This window comes from Sminthopsis crassicaudata, chromosome 1 (assembly GCF_048593235.1).
Source record: "Sminthopsis crassicaudata isolate SCR6 chromosome 1, ASM4859323v1, whole genome shotgun sequence".
NCBI classification, from domain to species: domain Eukaryota; kingdom Metazoa; phylum Chordata; class Mammalia; order Dasyuromorphia; family Dasyuridae; genus Sminthopsis; species Sminthopsis crassicaudata.
This window is the reverse complement of record NC_133617.1, coordinates 205,157,419-205,182,384: the sequence shown is the minus strand read 5'-3', so window position 1 is coordinate 205,182,384 and position 24,966 is coordinate 205,157,419. Positions and strand designations below refer to the sequence as shown.

The 24,966-nt window shown below is 33.0% G+C and overlaps 1 pseudogene; it reads right to left on the bottom strand.

Annotated features, from left to right (window-relative positions):
- Positions 1 to 17,217: 17,217 nt before the first annotated feature.
- LOC141546317 (cytochrome c oxidase subunit 7B, mitochondrial pseudogene) lies at positions 17,218 to 17,681 on the bottom strand (annotated as a pseudogene).
- Positions 17,682 to 24,966: the final 7,285 nt, after the last annotated feature.

Sequence of the window (24,966 nt, the reverse complement as noted above, 5' to 3'; positions counted from 1 at the left end):
CTAGGGACTTGCAAGGTTCAGTGCTCCTAGAGTGTCCTGATCCACAGCAAAGTCTGCTTATCATTTCTCTGTTCTGAACTCTGCAAGCTCCTGATATAGGTTTGGGTCTGATCAAAAATAGACTGCTTGATTCATCCTCTCTCAATCAGCAAATGTTGATAGACTACAGTTCTTCTGGGGTCTGAAATTGCTCCTCTGTTTATTTTCAGGCTGGATTGAAACTATAGCTTGGACCATTCTCTTCTCCTAGGGTCTAAGCCATCACACTGCTAGACATTTCTCTTTACTAGGTATAACACCCAGTACCCCAAAATAACTACTCAAACTGTACTGCCAAGTTATGGTACAAATTACATCTTTATTTTAGAATATGTAATTTTATAATGGATAACAAAGATGTCAGTTGGTACCTGTTCCTTGTTGTGTCGTTCCAGTTTGAGCCCTCCTCTTGCCCATGTTTATGACCTCTTCACTGACGAACACTGGTCACAAATAACATACTCTATCTCTTGATTCCAGGAATTTTCTCCGTTCCATTTTCTTGGTATACTTTCCTTTTTCATCTCTACTTACTGACTTCCTTAGCCTCCTTTAAGTCCTGTCAAAAATACCAAAATCTACAAGAATCCTTTCCCAATCTTCTTTGAGTCTAATGTCTCTTCTATTTAAATTATTTCCTATTTATCCTAAACATAGGTTGTTGGTACATATTTGCTTATGTTTCCCTCATGAAATTCTTACTTCCAAAAGGGCAGAGACTATCTTTTTACCTGCTTTTGTATCTCTACAGCTTAGTACAGTAGTTGGCACATAAAAGATCTTTAATAACTGTTTACTGACTAACTGACCTATATCCCCAGTGTCCAAAGACTTCTGTGTTTGAATCCCTATGCTGACCTCTGCTGGAAAAATAAGCAATTGTGGCTTATTCCTGAATTTACTATCAGGATTCAGTCTTGCATTTTCTACATTTTGTGGGAGTAAAGGAGAAACATAACTGTACTATAGCTTGCTACTTCTTGGCTCATTCCAGCATAGAACTGATTATATAGCTTTCCTGCTCAAAAAGTTATAGTAATTCTCTATTGTCTCTTTGAAAGAATGTAGACTCATCTCTTTCACATATAAATCACTTTATAGGCTAAGCTCCAGCTTTTGCAGAATCCTCATGCATTTTTCTTTTTTATAAAATACAAAATTTCATCAAAATGGGCTACTTATTCCATAATGACATGCCATCTTCCATCTTTATGCTTTATCAAAAGTCCAGAAGATATTTTTCATTCTCAGAGTGTTCACTGAATCCACCTCTGGGTCATAGAATTCCAAATTTCCTATAAGGCCCAAGTGCCTTCTCCTATACAAACTCTGTAGTATTCCTTCCATTGTCTCCTTCCAATGATTTTGCATGATTGCTTGTCTCAGTGCCCATAACATTTTTTGTGCTTAATAAATGCTTTTCATGTTCCTTCTCTGTCCTAAACTGTTGAAACCCAACCCCCTAGAGAGAGGATTGTGGGAACTGAGGGTAGATCACAACATAGCATTTTTATTCTTTTTATTGTTGTTTGCTTGAATTTTATTATCTTTCTCATCTTTTTTTTTCCTTTTTGGTCAGATTTTTATTGTGCAGCAAGATAATTGTATAAATATATATGCCTATGTTAGATTTACATATATTTTTATCATGCTTAATATATATTGGATTACTTGCCATGTAATGGAGGAGGTAGGGGGAAAGGGGGAAAATTGGAATACAAGGTTTTGCAAGGCTACATGGTGAAAAAATATCTTGCATATGTTTTGAAATAAGAAAAACTTCAAAAAAATTTAAAAAACAGATTCATACCAGAGTTTTTAAAATTACGAAAAAAACACGTCTATATAGCAAATCTACTTTTGAAAAATCTGTATATTTTAGTTGTTCCAAGCTCAATATATATCAATAGTATGATATGCCAAGAAAGAAATGTTAGTTCACATTGTATTGAAATTTATAACTTTTAGGGACAGACATGTTATTGTCTTACTAGACTCATTTCTGATGAGATCAAGATTCATGGTATTTTCTTTTCAGGTTCATATTTTAGGTAAAACATTGTCAACTTAAAGTATTCAAAGGAAAACAAACAGAATGGTGAAGAAACTCTTGAATTTATATCATATGAGTATTAAAAGGAATTGAGTCTTTAGCTTAAAGGATAAACTTAGGGAGCAAATTATGTTTCTTCAGGTATTTGATAGGCTGTCACGAAGAAGAAATTTCACACTTGATCTAGCTGACTCTTAACATAGCACTCATAGCATTGAAATAAAACTGCAAAGAAGCATACAATATTAATGAAAGGACAATTTTTTAACTATCCAAAAGTAGAATGAGCTTTCTCATGAGGTACTGAATTTCCATTCACTCCATATCCAGGAAAAGATTGGATTACTTTTACTAGGCATAATATAAAGTGTTTTTTTTTTTTTTTTCTTCAGATAAGGGTGAGTATAAATGTCTTCTATAGCTCTTTTAAATTTATTTATGGATTAGGAGGTTCTGACATATATGTAAACAATAAGCCTGACCACTTTTGGCAGCAAAATTTAACACATATATTAAGGAGAATGGAAGTAGAAGGGCTTAAATGACAGGCAAAAGTCCTTGGACTTCATTTATTTGGGAAAAATGGAGCCACTGAAGACTTGGTCAAATGAATAACATCAAAAGAGCTTTATAACAATACATAAAATTCATTTCCTAATGATACAATTTAACAAAGAGACTTGTTAGGAATGTATGAAGAAAGACTAATATTGCTCAGTAAATTTTTTTTTTCTTTTTTGGTAACAACATTCATATACAACATTCAAAGGATCCTGATTGTGTTTTTCACAGCTTTATTAAGAACATATTCTGATAAATAGTCCAATATTGGTGGATTTAAGTTAACTTGAAAGCTCATGAATAATTTTCATGGGTAATTCCTCTGTAAATACAGATGACCACTTTTCTGTCCTTAAGTAACCAGTTTTTAGTCTGCTAATGTGGTTAAAATAATTTCTTGATAAGCAATATTCTATTGATGTGATCCTCTGTTGATGACCATTGTCTGGCCACTTTAATTATGAAAATTATTGAATTATTCAAAGTACTTTGGGATAGATTGCTATGTATAATCATAGAATTATCTATACTAAATAACCTTGAATTATTCTTCCTTATTGTATTATTTTAAAATTTTTATTTATTTTATTATGAACTTAATAAATAAGACAACTATTTCTGTAACTAATTAGAATAGGAAAAAATGATTGTATATGAAACCACAAATTTATTATGTATAGCTTGGTAATGCTTTTAAATACCAAATATTGTTTTCATGTAACTTTATTTTTTTCCTTTTTTCTTCCTCCCAAAAAATTATTTCTAAAAAATATTTAAATAATTAAATATATTCTTAAAATCAATCTAGAAATAATCTTGAATTGTCAATGCTATCTTGCTGATAGTAACTATACAGATATGGTTAATTAGATTTATTTTATATATTATTATATTTTCTCCTCCCCAATTCAATACTCATTAAGCAGCCTTGTGTAGAGTCAATATTATAGAGCAGATTAAAAGCCAGCTTCATATCTCTGAGAGGGCTGGGTTCAAGTTTAGTTTATATATATATATGTGTGTGTGTGTGTGTGTGTGTGTGTGTGTGTGTGTGTGTGTGTGTGCATACACATGTATTTCTTCACACACATATATATGTGTTGTATATGTGTGTAAAATATACATACATGTTATATGACTACCTTCATATTCATAACAATTCTGGGAAGTAGGTACTGGGAAGTACTATTGCTACCACTATTTTTGGAAAAAAAAAGGAAACTGAGGTAGACAGAAATTAAATGATTTGTCCAAGATCATATAATTTGAATGTATATGTAGCTGTATTTGAATTCAGTTCTTCCTGACTCCAGATTCAGCCTTCTATCCACTCTACTGCCTAAGATTTAGTGTTTAAGACTATGATTTTCAGGGACTATGACAATCTGTATTAGTAGTTGGAATTTCCTCTCCTGTGAATTTCTTATGCTGGTAAAATAACAAGTCCGTTCTCTATCCCTATTTTTTAAAGCCCCATATTAATAAATAATAATAAATTAATATTATTTCTCTTTAGCCCTCCCAACTCTAATATAGTACTTTATTCTGGGGCATAAGAAAAGTAGATAGGAAAAGCATAACAAAACATCACAAAGAGTAAATGTAATTTCATAAGAACTATATGATTTTTATTGCTTTGTAGCACATGAATGTGGAATTCCCAAATAAACTTAGGAATTCAGGAAATATCACTGTGTGTACATACAATAATATGTAAATGAGATATTAGAGAGATTTTAGAGCTGTCAATGAATTTTTAAAAGCAATTTATAGCTCTTTAGAAAAATCCATTAGCTATTCAAATTAGCAGATATGTAAGACTTCATGACATTTTATGTTCATTAAAAAGATTTATTTTTATTGGTTCTCAAAATAAGCATGTTGGAATGCATTGGCAGTAGTAAAATATTTAATTCCAAAGTGACTATTAATAGTCTATGGATAGATTTGCAAGAAATACTGAAGAGCAAAATGAACAGAACCAAGAGAAAGTTATATATGGTAGCAACAATATTATTTTGAAAACAACTTTGAGTGACTAAGTCATTTTAACTACATAAATACCTAAATTAACAATAAATGGTATGTAAAAGAGGGTACTATCCGCATCCATAGAAATAACTGATAGATAGAAGTATGGTTTTACATCTATCCATCTATCTATATTTATCTGTGTGTGAGTATGTATGGATGTTTATGGAGGCCTAATGATAACCATCTCCAAGATGGGAAAGCGGAACAAAAAAAGAAAATTATATAATAACTTTTATTATATATTTAAAAGGAATAGCAAGTTATACATAATAGCTTTTCAATTACATATATAATCATTTTCCCCCCTATGGAAAGCCTTATTGTATATTTTAAATTCAGAATAAAATAAGTAAAATTAATTTTTTTTAAAGTCCCTGACATCCTCACTTGACAAGAAAGAAATCTGTAGCATGGCTATAGGTAGCTCTACAAAGTAAAGTATTTTTATAATTTTAGTCTTAGCTCTAAGCACCATAATTGATGATATTTCCATTGTACAGAATTATTTTTCTTTGGGCATTAGAAATCCCAATCTTATATTGATCTTATATTAATCCTCAGTTATTGCTGTCTATTTGGGGCTACAAAAGGATTTTTAATTTTACCCTCACCAACACATTTGTAAAAATGTCTTTACCAAGTAAAACTAAAGTGATAGAAAAGTACATTAAATAAGATCCTACTCATCGCAAGAATCTAGTTTTCCAAGCAAAACATACACCCTTTTCCTAAGCATATCTAGAGAAACATAGAAAATCATGCTTTATGCACTTGAATAACTTTTTAATTGCTAAATGAGCTTAAGGAATCAATAAATGAGTACGGTTAATTTTCTTTAGTGGTCTCCAAAATATTTTCACTTAAATTTTCTATGCAATAATAACATAAAATGGCTTGTAAACTAATGTTGTAGGATGATAAGTGATAAGGAGCCATAGAATATACATGTTTAGATAGATGTGGTTAAAGGGGTTTTTCAGTCCTAGAACCAAGAAAAATAGCTTATTGGAGAATGAGGGACAGAAGGAGTTACTGGGTCATAGAACTCACATTTTATATCTGAAGAGAATTAAGATCACAGATTTAGTGTTGAAATGGTATTCACCACCCTTATTTTACAGAAGGGAAAACTAAAGGTCAGAAAGATTAAATGAAGTGATATAGTCACTACTTAAATTCTGAATTTTAACTCTAAAATTGTATCTCTCTCTCTCTCTCTCTCTCTCTCTCTCTCTCTCTCTCTCTCTCTCTCTCTCTCTCTCTCTCTCTCTCTTTCCACACTGTCTCAAAAGATAGATCTTAAGAGGAAATCATTTTTAGCTTTTGGTTTTTGTCAAGCTAAGGGTCTTGAAAGTAGGGAGAGAGAGAGAGGGTTTGGAGATTTTATCGGGAGGGAAATGGTATTGTAGATAGATTGCTTTTGAGGAAAAGGATATAGGGTAAAATGGGCATTGCATTCATAGTTCAGTGAATAGATAGTATTTCTTTGTTACCTTTCATCTGTAGGAGAGAGATCTTGGAATTAAGCACAACTCTCCAGAGATGCAGGTTGGCAGTAATAATTATTACTATTATGTAGAAAAGAGAAAACTGGACAAAGCATGAAACTTATCTCTGTCTCAGTTTCAAACATCAAGTGACTAAGTAGGGTATAAAAGTAAGACATCTAACAAATCTAAGAAACTGAATTCCCTTAAATCTACATGAACACAACTGCCATTTTATCAAGCAGTTTAAAAGTGATAAAGAAAAATGCTTTCCTTTAAAAAGAGTAGTCCATTGTGGTTCTAAAATACTTATCCCCAGAATACTACTATGTAGAAAAGAGAGAACTGGACAAAGCATGAGACTTACCTCTGCCTCAGTTTCAAACATCAAGTAACTAAGTAGGGTATAAAAGTAAGACATCTAACAAATCTAAGAAACTGAATTCCCTTAAATCTACATGAACACAACTGCCATTTTATCAAGCAGTTTAAAAGTGATAAAGAAAAATGCTTTCCTTTAAAAAGAGTAGTCCATTGTGGTTCTAAAATACTTATCCCCAGAAAGATTACTACTATGTAGAAAAGAGAGAACTGGACAAAGCATGAGACTTACCTCTGCCTCAGTTTCAAACATCAAGTGACTAAGTAGGGTATAAAAGTAAGATATCTAACAAATCTAAGAAACTTAATTCCCTTAAATATACATCAACACAACTTCCATTTTATTAAGCAATTTAAAAGTGATAAATAAATGTGTTTTCCTTTAAAAGGAATAGTCCATTGTGGTTCTAAAATATTTATCCCCAGAAAGATTAGAGACTGCAATTTTTGCCGACTGAGAGAATGGGATAAATACTATTTCAGTACAGAGGTTGTAGGATAAAAGAAGGTTTTATGGGATTGAGTAAACATCACTTTCTTCATTGGGGTATTTATTCAAAGGTTATTTTTTGCAAAATTCAACAAACATTACCTTTCTTTGCTAATTGATTTCAATTAACTTCAAGAAAAAGTTATTTATTTGAAATAGAAAGATTTGAATGCCCCTGATTCATAAATGATCTAAAAGACCAATCTTTTAACTAACTTGTACTCAGTGATGAGGAATTTTGTTCTACTTTCCCTCCAGAAAGCAAATTGTTTCTAATGGGTCCTCTTGCAACAGCATGTTATACATAAGGGAGATTTAAATCTGAACAAATTCTTAGAGATTTCAAGTTCTCAAAAACAAAATAAATCATATAATTATAAAAAAGTTATGTTCAAGATATTCCTCTGCCTCTGTGTGTGTCTGTGTGTTTGTCGCTCTGTCTCTGTGTTTCTCTGTCTCTCTCTCTCTCTGTCTTTGTCTCTATTTCTCTGTCTCTTTATGCCTCTCTCTCTCTCTCTCTCTCTCTCTCTCTCTCTCTCTCTCTCTCTCTCTCTCTCTCTCTCTTCTCTCTCTCTCTCTGTCTTTCCTAAAGTATGTAAAATTTGTCTTTCTCTTTTTTTTTCAGGAAGTAGGTTATTCCTCTATGAATGAATTTGAAATAATAGCACAAAAACAAATGTTCTTAATATACACATAGATGAATGTTTACCCCTTTTTTTTTGCTGGTATAGACATGCCTAACTTTTTTGTAAAAAATAGAGGCAATTATAAAGAGAGAACTTTATTAAGTTGGGTTAAGAATTATTTAAGTTTATATAAAGAGCAATCTTACATCTCTCTCCCTTTTCTCGCTCTCTTCCCTCTTTTCCCCCAGTGTTTAATAATTTATATAATAGACTTAGGGATCAGGAAGATGTTTACCTAGCCTAGAATTTGATTGAATCTAGGGTTTGGGGGCACTTCATTTTATTGGTCATTCTATATACAAAGCTGAACAATCCCCCCTGGAATTGATCATTAATGCTAAAATATTCCATTATGGTCAGAACACTTAGAAGGAATGAAAAGACACAATGCCTTATTAATGATAGCATGTCATGTATCCACAAAAAGCACTGGGTTCTTTCCAGATTTAATTGGCAAAAACTGGGCTGTGTTACTTTTATTAAATCATGGTTAATCATATTTTGATTCTGGTTTTATAACCTATGGAAATGTGGAACAATTTTAGTTGTTTTACAAACAGCAAAAGGGACTGATGATTTTTTGAGACCCCTTTTCTATTTTTAAAACTAAAATTCCTATCTTAGCTTATTTTTTGCTACTAAATGACTATCTTAAAGAAGCTCCTCACTTCTTTTTTATCACTCTGAAGAATACAGAAAAGCCTTTAATTTTATATAGATTACAGAAAAACCTTTAGCTTTATATAAAGTGAAAAACTGCTGCCTATTCCATGTTCAATATATAGTTTCATCAGGAAATGTGAAACTTTTTTTTTACCCTGCTTTTAATTAGACATGGTTATAATAACTTCTAATTACAATGCTTTCAAAGAATCAATTCAATAACTCACATTTCTATATTGGCTTGTTGTTTTGTCATTTTTCTGTTGTATCTGATTCTTTATGAATCCATTTGTGTTTGTTTTGGCAGAGATTAGCATGATTTGTCATCTTTTTTCTTCAGATCATTTTACAGATGAGAAAACTGAGGCAAACACAGAATAACAGTTAGTAAGGGTCTGAGACCATATTTGAATTCAGGAAATGAGTCTTCCTGACTTGAGGCCTAACATTTTGTCCATTGCACCACCCATCTGCCCCTACCTTGGCTTAGCAATGGATTTTTTTTTAAACTTGTGTATATAAAGGAGAATCAGACTATGTACATGCACACAGCCCCATTTTTTATCCCAGGTAGAATATCTGGTCAAATTACATTACAACTGGCTTAAAAATAAAGAATAAATTGGAAGTTGTAGAGTTGAAAAATTAATGGGAGCTAATACAGAACTGACAGTGAAAAAAATACTAAATTAAGAGATTGAAAAAGATATTATTTTTGCTTCCTATGTTTCCTGTACTTCATAGAATCCCTTAGCTACCTTGAATGCTCACTTCAAGCATTACAATTTTTGTGAACACTTTTTTGATTACCACAACAATTACCACAGGTATCACCCCTTCCAAATGTCCTTAAATTTATTTTGAATATATACTGTAATTTCTTAAATGTCATTTCTTCCAATAGAATGTAAGTTTCTGGAGAGCAAGGACTTTGTATTTTTGTCTGTATATCTCCAGCATCTAAACTAGTACTTGGTACATAGTGAATGTATTTTTTAAATTTTATTTATAAATTTTGACAGTATATATGCATGAGTAATTTTCTTATAACATTATCCCTTGTATTCATTTTTCCAAATTATCCCCTCCCTCCCCTTGATGACAGGCAATCCCATACATATTAAATGTGTTACAATACAACCTAGATACAATATATGTGTGTAAATCCCATTTTCTTGTTGCACATTAAGTATTAGATTCCGAAGGTATAAGTAACCTGGGTAGATAGAAAGTAGTGCTAACAATTTACATTCACTTCCCAGTGTTCTTTCTGTGAGTGTAGTTGTTTCTGTCCATCATTGATCAACTGGAAGTGAGTTGGATCTTCTTTATGTTGAAGATATCCACTTCCATCAGAATACATCTTCATACAACATTGAAGTGTACAGCGATCTTCTGGTTCTATTCATTTCACTCATCATCAGTTGATGTAAGTCTCTCCAGGCCTCTCTGTATTCATCCTGCTGGTCATTTCTTACAGAGCAATAATATTCCATAACCTTCATATACCATAATTTACCCAACCATTCTCCAACTGATGGACATCCATTCATCTTCCAGTTTCTAGCCACTCCGAAAAGAGCTGCCACAAACATTTTGGCACAAACAGGTCCCTGTCCCCTCTTTAGTATTTCTTTGGGATATAAGCCCAGTAGTAGCACTGCTGGGTCAAAGGGTATGCACAGTTTGATAACTTTTTAGGCATGGTTCCAAATTGCTCTCCAGAATGGCTGGATTCTTTCACAACTCCACCAACAATGTATTAGTGTCCCAGTTTTCCCACATCCCCTCCAACATTCATCATTATTTGTTCCTGTCATCTTAGCTAATCTGACAAGTGTGTAGTGGTATCTCAGAGTTGTCTTAATTTGCATTTCTCTGATCAGTAGTGATTTGGAACACTCTTTCATATGAGTGGATACAGTTTCAATTTCATCATCTGAGAATTGTCTGTTCATATCCTTTGACCATTTATCAATTGGAGAATGGTTTGATTTCTTATAAATTAGGGTCAGTTCTCTATATATTTTGGAAATGAGACCTTTGTCAGAACCTTTACTTTTAAAAATATTTTCCCAATTTGTTACTGCCCTTCTAATCTTGTTTGCATTGGTATTGTTTATACAGAAACTTTTTAGTTTGATGTAATCAAAATCTTCTATTTTGAGATCAATAATGATCTCTAGTTCTCTTCTGGTCATAAATTCCTTCCTCCTCCACAGGTCTGAGAGGTAGACTATCCTCTGTTCCTCTAATCTATTTATGATCTCAGTGAATATTTAACTCCTAACTGCTGGATTGATGATTCAGGGAGATATGACAAAAAGTAATTATGTGGTAGGAGCTAAAGAGACTAAAGATCAGAAAGTTTCATGATGGTAAGAGGGTCATTTTGTTTTATTTTATTTTTCTTTAATGAGATCTTGAAGCATAGCTTCCTAGAACATTAGAGCTATAATGGACCTTAACAATTAAGAGAATTAAACACTTTATTATATATATTGGGGAATTGATACCTAAGATCATATAAGTAATAACTGGCAGAACCAGAAAAGTAATTGTTCTATTCCCATTATATTGATCATGACATCTGCAATATTAAAGAAGCAGAACAAAATTCAAATATCATGGAGCCATAGTCAGGATAATGCAAGATTTAATAGATTCTACATTAAAGAAGCTAAGGGCTTGGAATCTGATATTCCAGAGGGCAAAGGAGCTAGGATTACAACCAAGAATCACTTTATATTGCAAAATTAAATATAATCCTTTAGGGGGGGAATTGATGTTCAATTTAATAGATAACTTTCAAGCATTCCTGATGAAAAATCAGAGTGAATAGAAAAATTAGCTTTCAAATTAAAAATTCAATAGAAGAATAAAAAAAGATAAACAGGACAGAGAAATCATTAAGGGATTCAATAAGACTAAACTGTTTATATTGCTACATGGGAAAATAGATACTTGTAACTCATAAAAACTTTCTTATTAGTCTAGTTAGGAGTACAAATAGATGGTGCAGGTTTGAGTTGAAGGTGATGAGATATATATCTAAATAAATAGAATTAAGCTGTGAGAAAGAGAAATGCACTAGGAGGAGAAAGGTTCAGTGGAATGTGGGGAAATTAATTGACATAAGATGCACAAAGGAGATTTTACAGTGGATGGGAAGATAGAAAAAGTGAGATGGAGAATTCAAGAATCTTACTCTCATTAAAATTGGTTCAAAAAAGGAATAACATATACACTCAGGTAGTTATAGAAATAAATCTATCTTACCTAACCTGAATTTAGGTGGGGAAAGAAATCAGAAAAAGGGATGCGGCTGGTCAAAGGAAGAGTGGTTTGGGGGAGCCAAAATTCTGAAGTAAAATATTTTTGAGAAGGGATAGAGAAAAAAGAGAGAGAACAGAATAAAGAGATGGAAAATAGGATGGGGGGAAATACACGATTAGTAAGCATAACTGAAAAAAATTTACAATAAATTGATCTGATACAGACATCATTTCTCAAATGTAAAAATAATTGCATCAAATTTATGAAAATAAGAGATGTTCATCTATTGACAAGTGGTCAAAGGATATGAACAGAGCATTTTCAGACAAATAAATCAAACTTATTTGTACACATTTGAAAAAAAATACTACAAATTACTACTGAATAGAGAAATGCAAATTAAAACAATTCTGAGCTACAGGCCCCACCTATCCAGTTAGCTAAAATGACTGAAAAGAAAACTGAAAAATATTGGAATAGATATGGAAAATGTATTCACTAATAAGTATTATACTGATTCAATCATTCTGTGAAATAATTTGGAATCATACTCAAAAGACTATAAAACATATCCTTTGACCAAGCAATATCACTACTAAGTCTGTAGCCCAAAGAAATAAAAAAAAACAAAAAGAAAAAAAAAACTATATGTACAAAAATATTTATATCACTGTTAGTAGTGGCAAAGATTGGAAATTGAGGGGAATGTCAATTCTGGAATAGACGTGAACAAGTTTTTGTATATGGATTGTGATACCATTATGTTATAAGAAATGATGAACAAGATGATCTCAGAAAAACCTGGAAAAAACTTACATGATGTTATGCAAAGTGAAATGAACAAAATCAGAAAGACATTTATACAATAGCAGCAATATTGTATGATGATCAACTGTCAAGGAGTAAGCTATTCTTAGCAATGTAATAATCCAATAAAATTCTGAGGGACTTATACTATCCATGTCCAGAGAAAGAACTGATGGAGTACAAATATAGATTGAAGCATCCTTTTCCTTTCCTTTCTTTCTTGTTCTTTTATTTTGTCTGTGTTTTCTTTTACAAAATGACTAACATGGAAAGTTTTTTTTTGCGTTACTACACATGTATGACCTATATCAAATTGCTTATCTTCTAAATGAGGTAAGAAGCAAGGGAGAGAGAGAATCTGGAATTCTGAAATTTTTAAAAAAAATTGAAATTGTTTCCATAGACAATTGGGGAAGATAAAATTTTTAAATTAAAGAAAATAAAAGAGTAGAAATGCAACAGAAAAAGAAGAAATAAGAATTCAAACATACAAAACAATGAGGAAAATCATAAAAAAAAATAAAGAAAGATCTTTAAAGGGCTGAGAAAACTAATATGCTGTGGAATGAAACTGGAAAAAAAAGTACTCTGTTGATAGAATGCACTGCAAATGTATGTTACATAATTTCAACTACACCTTCATTGAAGCAAGATATACTTTTACATATAGCTGCAACAACTTTTTCAAATATTTTCATTCCTTCTCAAATCTGCCAAAACTGTTTTCCCCCATGTATCCCCATCTCTCCTCTGACACCATGAGAATCTTTCCTCCACAAATCTCTTTCTACTCAGGTCTGTCTTTTATTTACTTTTTTAAAGTGATCTTCCCAAAAAATTTCTTTGATCATATGACCTTACTAGCCATCAAAGTTAAGTTCTTCTCTTTTACCTCTATGATCAAATCTGAAATCCTTTGGCATTCAGTCATTTATAGCTAATCTGCTCCTCCTCTTTGTCTTATTATATCTGTCTCCCAAATATTTTGCCATCCAAGGACACTAATTTCCTTTTTCTTCTTTGAACAAAATGTTAAAAAAGTTTTAACTTTGAACATGCTCACTGACTATCATACCATGCCAGGAATGATTTGTCTATTCATCTCTGCCTACTGCTTTCTCTCTCTGCCTTCCTTCAAGTCATTATCAAAATTCTACCTTCAATAAAAAGTCTTTCCTGATCTTGCTTAATTATTCTACATTCTCACTGTTGGTTTTCTTCAACTTATTCTTTATATAATTTATGATGGTCCGGTCTACCTCCTCTGAAGGGCTCAGAATAAGTCCTTGTCAGGATAAGCAAAAGTCCTTGCCCCACGTGTGGACGCCAATTGTAATGTTCTGATCGTCTCTCAGTTGTAATCCTTCTCTGGGAGGAGGTTTCTTTTCTGTATAATCTTTTCCTCTATGAGCAAGTTTGTTGGGAGGCTTCTGGAGCCTCCAGCCAGCCTCTTCTTCCTGAATCCTGGCTCTGAATCTCCTCCAGCTCTTGTCCTTCCCCAGTCCAGACTGCTCTCCAGGCTCAATGTTGCCTCTTTTTATCCTCCCAGAGAATGGGCGTGGATAATGCAAGGGCTTCTGGGAAGAACCACTTCAACCAATGAGCTTGCTCCTCCTAGAATTCCTAAGGTGTAAACTCCCTTTAAAGGCCCAAACCAAAGGTCTGAGCCAGAGAACTGTCAAGTCAACCTGAGTTCTCACCTTGTAATTGTCCAGACAACCTGAATTCTCACCTTGTCACTGTCCAGACAACCTGAGTTCTCACCTGGTAATCCTAACAATAATTAATTTAAATTATTATTTGAATATTTTTCTTCTCCTTTAGATTGTGAACTTTTTGAGGTCAGTGGCTACATTCTATGTTTTTTTTTTTTAATTTCCAGTACTGTAAGTCATATCACCTAAAACATAATAGGCACTTAAAGTTTATTGATTGACTAGCCCATTTTTCATATATTGCTCCTACAATCCCTCTTTTTTCCTCAATTGTATTTACACTTTTTGAAATTATGGTTTTTAGGAAATGGTACACTTTAGCATGAAATCTCAATATGAAATTCCTCTATTCTTCAGAAAATCTGTATCCAGAAGGGTTTCCTCATTCACATATTACATTACCTTATTCCAATATCCACAATGAGTTATGTTTCCTTTTATCACTGGTATATTTAATTGCTATGAATGTCACTGATATTTTACAAATGTTTAGAGTCTCTGTGACATAATTTAATTTGCTATTTTAAAGACTGCCAGGTGAGTATTTAAATTATAATTATTAGCAAGTCAAAGTTGCTTAGAGGACATTTTATGTTTCATCTAAAAGCCTTCTAATATAAGAATTTAGTATGCATCAAGCTACAAATGAGGAAATGATGAAGAATTTCAATCACAATTTTCATTTCATTTCATTTATTCCACTTTGTTTTAACTTGAAATAGTACAGATTTCTTCATTCCCTCCTTCCTTCCTTCTCTCCTTGCTTGCTTTCTTCCTTTCTTCTTCCTTCCTTCTCTCCTTCCCTCTTTTTTCCCTTCCCTTCTTCTTTCTCTCCTTCCCTTCTTTCTTCCTTCTATCCCTCATTCTCTCCTGCTTAAGATATAAGAACTCACTATTTCACAAAAAGTTGCTGAGAGCATTGGAAAATAGTGTGATAAAAGCTGCACACTAACCAATATCTAACACTCTAATACCAAGATAAGCTTGAAATGGATTCATGCCTTAGACATTAAAGGTAATAGTATAAGCAAATTAGGAAAACAACGGATATGCTACCTGTCAGATGTGTGGAGAAGGGAGAAATTTATGATCAAGAAAGAACTAGAAATCATTAGGAAATGCAAAACGAATAATATTATTTACATTGAATTAAAAAGGTATTATACAAGCAAAACCAATGCAACCAAGATTTTGGAAGCCAAAAAACTAGGAAACAATTTTTATAGACCAGTGTTTTTTTTTTTTTTTGTTGTTTTTTTTTTTGGTTTCAATGAAACTTTATTTTGCACATCAAGCACAATATTTTTTAAACACTTGGCAAAGCACATAACATATACCCCCCCCCCTTCCCCAGTGTTGCATTATCTAGCAAAAGCCAATTTATGATAAAATGGACAATTTTGATTACATAAAATTTAAATTTTGGCACAACCAATGCAGAGAAAATCAGAAGGGCATAACTGGGAAATTTTTGCATCAAGTTTCTCTAATAAGATAAAACAGGGAATTGATTCAGATTAATAAGCCCAAAAGCCATTCCCCAATTGATAAATGGTCAAAGGATACAAAAATGCAGTTTTCAAAGAAATCTAAGCTATCAATACACATATGAAAAAATGTTCCACATCACTAATTAGAAAATTGTAAATTATACCTCACAACTATCAGATTACACATGTTGACCAAAAAGTTAAGACAAATGCCAGAGGGGATGTGGGAAAATGGATACAGTAATGTACAATTGGTGGAACTGTGAACTGGCCCAGCCATTATAGAAATTAATTTGGAACAATGTGAAAAGTTAGTAAACTGCACATATCCTTTGGCCCAGCAATATCACTAATAAGACTATATCCTCAAAGAGATTGAAGAAAAAAGGAATAAAAATATGAATAACACTTTTTCCTGGTGACAAAGAACTAGAAAGGAAATACCCATCACTTGAGGAATGGCTTAACAAAGTATGCTAATCACAATGTCACAGAATACTACTGCACTATAGGAAATGGAGATGTTTTCAGAGAAACATGGGAAGATTTATGAGCTAATGCAGAATGAAGTGAGCAGATCAAGAAAAACAAGTTATACAATAACATTATCAAGAATTTTAAAAGACAAAGAACTCTGATCAATCAGTTTCAATGGACTCAATGAAACAATACCTACCTCCTTGACAAAACAGGTAATGGATTCAGGTTACATATCAAGACATTTTTTGGACATAGTCAATCCAAAAATTTGTTTTATTCAATTATACATATTTGTTACAAGTTTTTTGTTGGTTTTTTTTTTTTCCCAATGGGGGTAGGATAGAAGGCAGTTTTCATTATCAAGTGTCAAGTTTACAAATGTTTTCATTTTTAAATGACAATGTAAGAAGACATTTACATCAATACAAGCCATAAAAATCTAGACTCAAACTAACAGATCATTTTCAACTAAGTATTTAAAGAGCTATCTGAAGAGGAATTAGAGAAATTCTGATTAGCCCCAAAGGGCAGAATTAGGGATGGAAGTCATTAAAGAAGCAAATTTAGATTTCATCTGGAAGGGACTGTCTGAAGAAACAGTGGATTCTCCCTTCCCTGGAGGTCTTTAAGCAGAGACTAGATGACTGTCAGATATGGCCTGAACAGGATGGAGACCCTTTCTCACTGATTCTGCGGAACTCTCAGAAGTAGACCTCTTTCCCTAAAGGCTCCATAGCACCTTGACTTATTAACAGAAGATAAAGTAGGAAGTGAATGGCAATTGGGTGGCCACCTTGATATCAAATTCTTGGAAGCTCAGGTAACATGGGATGTAGCTTTGTGAACTCGCTGCTACTTCTCAATTATTTAAGTTATAAGTACAGCAAGTTAGCTTTTCCGTGGTATCCAAATTTCCATTTGCTGGGAAGGGGAAAAGCTAATGTAGAAATGCAACAGTGCTTCTTAATATTAATACTAATACATTCACAAGACCATTAAGCTAATTGGAGCACAGGCTTTTTTTTATATGGGAAATGAATAAGATCTACACAACAAAGATTTCAAATGCATTTTATTACAGGAATAATGCCACGTTACAGTAGATGACAGACTACCTTTTAACTTCTTATTATAATTCTGGAATAATCAATCCAGAATGATGCCAGCTTTGCTGGAAAGGAATTTCTCCTTTACTGGCTTCTCCAGTCTTTTGGGACGACTCTGCCAACAGGGGACAGGTTCCATTCGATTCCAATTTGTGTTGCTGCGTATGCCCAAATGGCAAGACAGAAAGTGGCTCCACTTAGCAATATCGGGGTGCCATACTTATTATGAAAATTAGGCAGCCTGTCCTGATGGTTCTGCCTTTCAACAGTTTGCTGAAAGCTGCGAACTGAGAAGCGGCTCAAGGCCCTCCTAAACAGAGGGAACATCGCCAAAAGAGCAAGAAGGAACCACAAGGGACTCAGGTTGTCGACAGCGCGCCAAGCGCGTTGCTTCGTCCTTGCAAGAAGTCAAAAGAAGCCATAGACCAGTGTTTTTGATAAAGGCTTCATTAAAATATGTAGGGCATTGATTCAAATTTATAGGAATATAAGCCATTCCCCAATAGATAAAAAGATGAAGATATGAACAGATAAGTTTCAGATGAAGAAATTAAAGTCATTTCCAATCATATGCAAAAAAATTGTTCTAAAACACTATAGATTGACTTGAGAAATTTCATCTAGAGAAAAGTTTGTCTTATACCGGACAAAGCAGTTTCTTTTTTACTCTGGATCTGTTCAAATAGAATGAAGTTCTCTTTAGTAAAGCAAGGCATTCCACACTTTAAGTGAAATAGCAGCCCTAAACCCAGTATCTATAGTTTTCCAGAACTCCTCCTTTGTCATGGAAGTACTATTTTTTTTCAGTGACAAGCAGTTGCTTTAAACTAAAAATCCGTAAAGTATCTCACTTCTTTTCTCTGAAGTTAAAGAGGCCAATAGAGGAGGTCAACAAGGTCAAGAAAAAGAAAGGCTCTCTTGCTCTTCTCTTAAGCTATAGATGGACAATAAACTCAGCCAGCACTTTATACAATGAGCTTTTCTCAGATGAGCTCCCAGTGACTTTAGTGTTTTTCAGGTTTTGTAACACTCTCTGAGCTAATTCTTGTTGAACCACTCAATTTTAATTAACTTATTTCCCTTCCATTCTAAGTCTTTCAAGCAATAGTCTTCTTCCTATTCAAGTGTTTAACCTGCCTTCCCCACTCTTATCTTTGCTTGAATTACAGAGTCTCAAGTCAGTTCTATCTTACACACACACACACACACACACACACACACACACACACACACACACACACACACACACACACAAGCATAGATATATGAAATGTTTTGCAACTATTCTCATTCTGGGTCAGTGCTTGTGCCTATGAAATACTCTCAAGGGTGCTGCTTTCTCATGTATTCAAAGTTGTCTTAATCCAATTTTTCATGTAATATTTTCCCCTTCCCTTTTTGACTGCTAAAATGTCCATATATAAAAGGGCATTTTTTTACATTTTGAATTTCAGGGTTGCACTTTATGTAATTCATTCACTTTCTGTAATTCATTCTGTTACATATTCCCAGAAAAAGAGCTTTGAAAATATCTATAATTGTGCACTTTTTCCTCATTTTTTTCCTTTTTAATAAGTTTTTGATAGATAATTCAGAAGCATCTTTAAAAGATTTTATTATACACGCAGCTTGGACTTTATTTTTTTCTAATTATATAAGGAACTTCAGAAGTTCCCAGGTTCTGTATGTGTGAACATTATGAAATCATATACTGAGCATATATTTTTTACTCTTTTCAATATCATTAACTTCAATGAAACCCAAATATGTGCTTTCTTTCCTTCCTATGGGAAACACACATGAAAAAAGTTGAGACTATAAGAAGATTTTTAAAAGGTCAATAGTGACTAAATTCACTGGATCATAAATTTACCAGTGATTGAGGACCCTATGTTGCTGAACATAGCATATTGGATACGTCATTACACTCAACTTCTATTTAATAGTCTTCATAAAATTCAAGTTCTTTTCATTAAAGTCACCATTGTATGTCATCAAACTGAAAGAAGTCTTGGACCAAATGTCACTTAAGATAGGTAGGATGAAAGAAAAGTTTTTAAAATTGATAGTGAGAGTTATGTGTTTGAGGTGGGACAACTGAAAGAATGAATTTAAGACCTACAGTGTCTGTCTTTTTAATGATTCAGTGTGCTATTTTTGGAAAAACAAAGGCACAATTTTAGTTATTTAGTATCTTCTCAAATACAAAAATTTTAGATTTTCTGAAGAAGCAGCAGTATCCACTCTCTACGAAAACTAAGTATTTGTGGACATTAGCAGGTAGAGGGATGAGATGATTCTATATCTTTCCCAAATGAAGTTTAGTGTTGGTGAGTTTAATGCTTGTTTTGGCATGATATACTGAATGTAGAAATTGTCCGAAAACATGATCCAGACAACTCAATGGTTAGCAATCTATATGTAGCCCATATTCATAAAGACCTAATCTCATGAACCTCTTGTACAATTAAGCCTGGGATAAACGATACACCAAAGAAGGCTCTGGAACAAATTGAGACAAATTCTGTTTTTGTTTGTTTGTTTGTTTGTTTTTGTTTTCTTTTTATTTTCTACAAGTAAAAAATCATGACTTCATGAATGTTTGGACCTGGTGAGAGGCCAAGCTGAGAAGCTCCCAGGACCATACCAGAAGATTGTATTAATGCATTAGCATTAATGAAAAATATACACAATAACAAGGTTCAAAAATTATATATGTATATATATGTATATATATATATATATATATATATATATATATATATATATATATAGAGAGAGAGAGAGAGAGAGAGAGAGAGAGAGAGAGAGAGGTCCTACAGTAGGATGAGAGTGAGAAGACATTAGCTTGCAATGTGGAGTTGCTCAAGACAATCATGTGTGATATAGACCTATATTTTCCTATTGTTTATGTTAAAAAGAAGAACAAACCAAAAGAAACACATAAACACAAAAAAGAATTTTATTGTCTTCTATTATCTAATATAATGAATGTGAGGTGGGGTCAAATAATTTGTTTTTAATTTATGTTTCTCTTATTAATTGTAATTTAGAGCATTTTTACATGACTATAAATAACTTTCATTTCTTAGTCTGAAAAATACCTATTATTTTATTTTGACCTTTTATCATTTGGGGAACCACGGGGTAATGGCTAAAGAAGTCCTGGTACATGATTGTGATGGAATAATATTGCGCTATAAAAGTAATGAGAAGCATGATATTCTCAGAAAGAATTGAAGAGGCTTACATGATCTGATGCAAAGCGATGTAAGAAAAAACAGGACAACATAGCACACAGTTATAATAGTATATAATGATCAAACATGAATGACATGGATATTCCCATCAATACAGTAACCTAAGAGAATTCTGAATGACATATTGTAGAGGGCTGCAGATAGTGGGGGAACTCTGGGTAAATTTAAGATCCTTCAGCACAGAGGAAACCTGCTGACAATGTCTGATTTGGCTCCCCATCCCCTTTGGTGACTCTCACTTTTCCTGAAAGGTCAAGGAGGGTGTAACCACGTGTATTCTATTTGAAGCCAGAGATATTTACAATAAGAGGCATTGACATATCTATAGCAGTGTGCTATGGTGATGTAATGCTACTATAGTTAGCACTTGCACAGTGTGCTGTGAAGATGTGGTGATGTAATGGTTCTATAGTTGGCATTGTGCTGTAGTGATGTAATCCTACTAAGGTATTTAGGGGTTGAGAGGACTTGAAATAAACGGACTCCATCGTTGACCATCCTCATGGGTCTCCTGCCTTCTTCACTCCTCCACTAAGACCAAGGATTCGGGCTGGTCCCGAGATCCTCCAGAGAGCTAGTTAGAGTTAGATGATATATTTTGGCACCCCAGTGTGGGGGTTGTAGAAAGCACACTACAATTTATGATGAAAAATGCAATTCACCTTCATAGAAAAAACTGATGGAGTCTGAATGTGGATCAGAACATAGTTTTTTGCCTGTATTTTTTTAAGCATTACTCTAACTTTTCTTTAACACATCACAACTTTTAACAAAAGTTACATGGAAACATGTTTTGCATTACTACACATTTATAATATATAAACAGCTTGCCTTCTTTTTGAGAGGGGATGGGAGTGAAAAACAGTGATAATTAATTTGGAACTTATTTTTTTTTTAATGTTTAAAAAAATGCAGCAGCTAGATTGTGCAGTGTATAAAACATTGGCTCTAAACTCAGGAGGACCAGAATTCAAATCTATCTCCAACACGTGATACCTTCTAATTGAATGATCCTGGACAAGTCATATAATCCCAGATGCCTTGGAAAAAAGGGGGTAAAAAGAAAGTAAAATGTTAAAATTTATTTTTACATGTAATTTGAAAATTTAAATATTTAAGAAAAATGACAAATTTTACTAACTCCATTTTAATATAAGGAAACTGAGGCATAGTGAAATAAAACACGTTGGCTCATACCTCTATAACAAATCAGTGCTAGAGTTAAAACTCAAATTAGGTTTTCTTACTCCAAGTCCAGGGACTTTACCACTTTCATGATGCCTCTCAATACTTTTAAACACTTGAAAAGACAAAAAGAACAATAAAAAAGATGTTTACATATATTGTATCTAGGATATACTATAACATTTTTAACATGTATAAGACTGCCTGCCTTCTAGGGGTGGAGGTGGAAGGAGGGAAGGGAAAAGTCGGAGCAGAAATGAGTGCAAGGGATAATGTTGTAAAAAATTACCCAGGCACATGTTGTCAATAAAAAGTTATAATAATAAAAATAGATGTTTATTACATGTTAACATACATTACACAAATTACTTAGAGTGGATGAGTGAAATAGTTGATACTTCCCCAGTAATAATTTTTTAAACTCCTTAAAAATAAGTTTTCTTGGTGAAGAAGAATTCAACAACAATTCCAGTATCATTCATCTAAAATCAAAATATTAATAAATTGTTAACTTAGTGATAATTTTATACTTAAGCCTGTGAAAAATGAGGCAGGTAGTTGGTGCAGTGCATCAATTCTTTGGAAAATTTAAAGATAATGTTATCAAACAAAAACAGAATTTAATATTCCCTGAGGAGTTGGCTGCTAATATCATTCATTAAAATCATATATCCTTTTTTTCCCCTAGACATTTTCCTTCTTTTTCCTCATGCATAGTTTTATTTTTCTTTCCACTTTTCTTATCCATGCTATTTTTTTTTTTCATTCTGTTTAAATCTCAGAATGTCTTGGGCTCTGTCCCTCTCTTTTCCTGTTAAGAGTATGGCTAGCTTACCATAAGCCCCAGGTATGAGGAAGCAAGAAGAAAATATGATTGTAATATATGTGGTCAATATGTATATGTCCATATGTGTGTGTGTGTGTGTGTGTGTGTGTGTGTGTGTATATATATATATATATATATATATATATATGAGTATGTATGTAGATACAGATATAATGTTAATTGTAAGATATTTTTTGTTTACATTTTTTTATCATTAATAATATTTAATGTTAGTTTTAATTGTGTGATTTTAAAGGTTTATTGAATTTTTGACATATTAAAACTTTATTGGGGCTTTACTTTTCTTGATATAAATTAACAGACCAATGTAAAGTAGTTTGTTATGACATAGTTTTTCAGAACTACAGCTAATGTTCAAAACTCACCTCATAGCTAATAAATTTCATATAGAAATAACACTGGAGTACTTTCTTAAAGAAAATAAGAATCCATTATATCTCCCTCATTGTGAAGTATTTTTGATGAGAGGATAAGGCATTGCATTAGTTATGAGAACACTGAATTAGGAATAAATAGAACTAGCCTGATCTCCATCATTGTGTAATAATGAAATTTCACTTAATCTTTCTCTACTTATTTTTCCTGTATGTAAAATAAGTATAATTATTTTTGTCCTGTGTACCTCATAGAAATTGGAGAAGAAAATATGCTGATGCGTATGGAAAATATTTCAAAGGTATAAAATTCTGAGGGCAGCTAGGTGACACAGTGGATAGAGCACCAGCCCTGAAGTCAGGAAGACCTGAGTTCAAATCTGATCCTCAAATACTTAACACTTCTTAGCACTGTGATCCTGGGCAAGTCACTTAACCCCAATTGCTCTAGCAAAATTAAATAAACAAACAAACAAATAAATAGTTTTAAAATCCTTATCTAATGCTGTTTTGTTGTTATTATTTTAGTTGTTTGAGTCATGTTTGTCTCTTTGTGATCTCATTTCTTAGTAAAAATACTGGAATGGTTTTGTCATTTCTATCTCCAGCTCATTTTGCAGATGAGGAAACTGAGGCCAGGAGGTTTAAGTGACTATGCTAAAATCATACAGCCAGTAACTGAGGCTAGATTTGAACCTGACTCCAGGCTCATTTTGTCACTTAGCTGCTTATTTTGTACTGCTACATAATGCCAAATGTATTAAGAAGGTAACATTAATAATATTGTTTTAAAAGATAGATGAGCATATCCTAGTTTAAACTCACATAAAAATATGCTATCTATAAATTTCCATATTATTTGGATAATGATTCCATACTCAAGGTCCCTGTCTTAGCAAATACATGTATGGCTTCTACAGTTCCTTTTTTTTTTTTTTTTTTTTTTTTCATTTCTAAGCATGTTTTTACTGTGTTCTGGGTAATGAAAATCTTCACTCAGATTCAAAATTTTAGTTAAATGTTGAGGTTTTGTTGCTTGTTGAAATATAACTTGTTGCTTTAAACAATTCTTCCATAATACTCTCTTATTCTTGTTATTTTGTTAAGCTATATGCTGAATTACACATAAGAACAAGGTATAGCCATTTTCCATAAAGTTACTCACATAACTCATGACATTTCTAGACAAAGATTAGATTTTATCTATCATTCCTTTATATTATCAGGAACACCAAACAATTACAAAGATAGATCAACTTTAAAAAATATATATTTTTGTAGCGAGCTGTCGTCTCCAGAAGCTGCCAGATCGCTCTCTGGGAAGAGATCTGCTGTGTCTACTCAAATCTCTCAGACAGATTCTTCTTCCTGTAGAGAACCCTTGTCTCCAGGCAGTTGCCGTTAACTCTTGTCCAGAGAAGTGACTTCCCTTCCTGCAGAAAGCCCCGTCAGGCCTGATGTAATGCAGAGACTTCTCCTCTTCCTGGAGTGCTGTCCTCCAGCCCTTGTCCTTCCCCAGTCCAGACTGCTTTCCAAGCTCAATGTTGCCTCTTTTTATCCTCCCAAAGAATGGGCGTGGGATAATGCAAGGGCTTCTGGGAAGAACCACTTCAACCAATGAGCTTGCTCCTTCTAGGATTCCTAAGGTGTAAACTCCCTTTACAGGTCTGAGCCAGAGAAGTGTCAAGTCAACCTGAGTTCTCACCTAGTAATCCTAACATATTTTCTCATCAATTTTATCTACTACTTGGATGACTTTTAAATTAAATTTTGTATAATAAAAATGAAAACAAGCATCAATAAGATATTTGTTGTCTACAAGGTGCTGTTCTAATAGCTGATTATATAAACTCAAAAACAAACAAAACAAGAGAACTCTTCCCACGAGGAGCTTCCATTCTATAAGGATGACATCTTATTATTACAGATAAGGGAAATATAATATGATATAAGTGAGGGAGTAAGACCTCTAGAAAACAGGAAAATTGGAAAAAGCTTCATGTAAAATGTGGAACCTGAGATGAGACTCAAG